We start from the raw sequence: 2459 nt of genomic DNA on the forward strand, positions 1-2459 counted from the left end.
AGCTTGTCCTGGATTCTTAGCAGGCACAGATTTCTAAGGGTAGATATTTCCCTTAGAAATAGGTGAAGATTGCTGGAATGTCATGTCCTGATCTTCTGGAGCTCAGAGTTTGGTGGGTTTTTTTTTCCCTCAGGAACTAGTGGGTTTTTTGCTTAGTGATTACTCAGTTTTGTTTTTTGGTGTTTGTATTTACTTGTTTCACCCTGTTTCTTCCACATATGCTCCATTGGCCAGGCTGGGAAGTCCTTTCAGGCCACAGGTTGCTTTTGCTTAGGTTCTAGGGCTCAGTCATGGAGCTCTTCAAGACAGGTGGAAAGGACACTGCCCCATGGCAGCCCCTGTTGTGGCACCTCATGTTGATGGCAGGAAGAGGGTGGAGAGTAAGCGCACCGCAGTGGTGGCTCCTGCTGAGGTACCTCATGGTGGTCACAGGCTGAGGCACCTCGCGGCTGTCACAGGCTGATGTACCTCACGGTTGTCACAGGCTGAGGCAGAAAAGGACATGCAGTGGCCTTGGCCGCTTCTCAGCTGTAACCTCACAGGAATGGGGACAGGGAACGATAACAACTCAGGCACTACAATCTGAGCAGAATGTAATAAAGCTTACAACTAACAACAAATAAATCCCCAAGAAATTTACAAACTCCTGGAAATAAAAGAAAGCATTACTGAATAATTATGTTAATGAAGAAAAAGATTTTCAAAATGTGAAAGCGTAAAATTCCAACATTACATAATCAGTGTCACATACTTAAAGTAGTCCTATGAGGTAAATAGATACCTATAAGTGCTAACATTAATAAAAGAAATCAGTAAAACAAATATTTTAATTTAATGAAACCTGAAAATTTGAAGAAAAAAAAATTCAAACTTAGTTGTTCTGTAAGTCTCTGGTGAGCCTTAGCTTACCAGGATCTCCTGAATGAAAAACTCAGAGTCAGGAATCGATGTAAAAAACAAGAGGAATTTGTCATTCTAACATGATGGGTCACGCTGCACATGGAGAGAGAACGACCAAGTGCAACCCACGCAGCAGGCCTTTATACAGTCCTCAGGGCCGCCGCCATTAGGCACAATGTGATTGGAGGAGGGGGGAAGAGGAAGAAGAGGAGGAGGAAGAGGAGGAGGAGGAAGGGGAGGAGGAGGAAGGGGAGGAGGAAGGGAAGGAGGAAAGGGAGGAGGGAGGGGAGGAGGAAAGGGAGGAGGAAGGGGAGGAGGAAGGGGAGGAGGAAGGGGAGGAGGAGGAAGAGGAGGAGGAAGAGGAAGGGGGAGGAGGAGGAGGAAAGAAAAAAATGAAAAGGAGGAAATTAAGAAAGAAGATACAATACTAAAAAATATTCCACAACACACTTGCAAACAGTGCAGTGGCAGCAGCGGGGGAAGATCGCTGAGGCTGTTCCGCAGCGTGCATGGACCGTGGAGCAGGGAGCAGCTGCCCAAGAAGGAAGGACATCATCAAGTTTCTGCAGGGTCCCGGTTCAGATTCGTTTCTCACAGAGCATAAATTACAGGGAAACATAAAAAAATGTAACTAAGACTGCTAATGAGGACCATTTGGTTAGTGCTATAACCATCTTTTTGAAAGTGTCTCAAAATTGCTGAAACTGGAAATAAAGCGTCTGAACAGGTGAGAAACGTGAAACTTGGTGACGATAAACCCAAAGAATCCAAGTCTGAGGAGACTCTCGAGGGTCCACCAAAATATACAAAATCTATTCTAAAAAAAATGGAGATAAAAACCAACATTCCTAAAAAGCGAGATGTTGTTCACTGCTGGTAAATGGGGACACTCCCAGATGGAACTGTTTTTGATCCTAATATTCAAACAAGGTCAAAGAAGAAAAATGCCAAGCCTTTTAAGATTTAAGGTTGGAGTAGGCAAGGTTAACAGAAGATAGGATGGAGCACTCTTGACTATGAATAAAGAAGAAAAGGCTCGACTGGAGATTGAACCAGAATGGGCCTACGGAAAGAAAGGACAGCCCGATGCCAGAATTCCACCAAACTCCAAGCTCACTTTTGAAGTGGAACTAGTAGATATTGACTGAAACCTGTACTTCAGATCGGACGTCAGCAAGGATAAAAACCTAATGTGGCCAATTGGAACTTGTTACTATCGTGAGGGAAGAGTCAACAGGAAAATTTAAAGAGTTAAAGTTTGTTTACTTGATCTCAACTTTTGAGAAATTTAATTCCCTGTAACTCCCCTTAAGTCTCAGACATATTCCTACAGTCATGTAAAGTATTCAAGAGAGCTGCTTTTCCTTTTACCTCATAAACTAAACGGCTCAATAAAAATGCCATGGATTGTTAAAAAAAAACACCATACTTGCAAACAGAATACAAACATGCATCACAAAGATGGCCCACCATGTTGACTTGAACCACCTGAATATAAGGATAGTTAAATATATGCAAGTCTGTAATGTAATAAGCCACATTAGTGAATTTAATTATCC

At 42.8% G+C, this 2459-nt stretch overlaps 1 pseudogene; it reads left to right on the forward strand.

Annotated features, from left to right (window-relative positions):
- The first annotated feature begins 328 nt into the window (after positions 1–328).
- On the forward strand, positions 329–2048 carry LOC127670597 (peptidyl-prolyl cis-trans isomerase FKBP3-like; annotated as a pseudogene).
- The last annotated feature ends 411 nt before the right edge of the window (positions 2049–2459 follow it).

Source organism: Apodemus sylvaticus, chromosome 20 (genome assembly GCF_947179515.1).
Source record: "Apodemus sylvaticus chromosome 20, mApoSyl1.1, whole genome shotgun sequence".
In the NCBI taxonomy this organism is placed as follows: Eukaryota; Metazoa; Chordata; class Mammalia; order Rodentia; family Muridae; genus Apodemus; species Apodemus sylvaticus.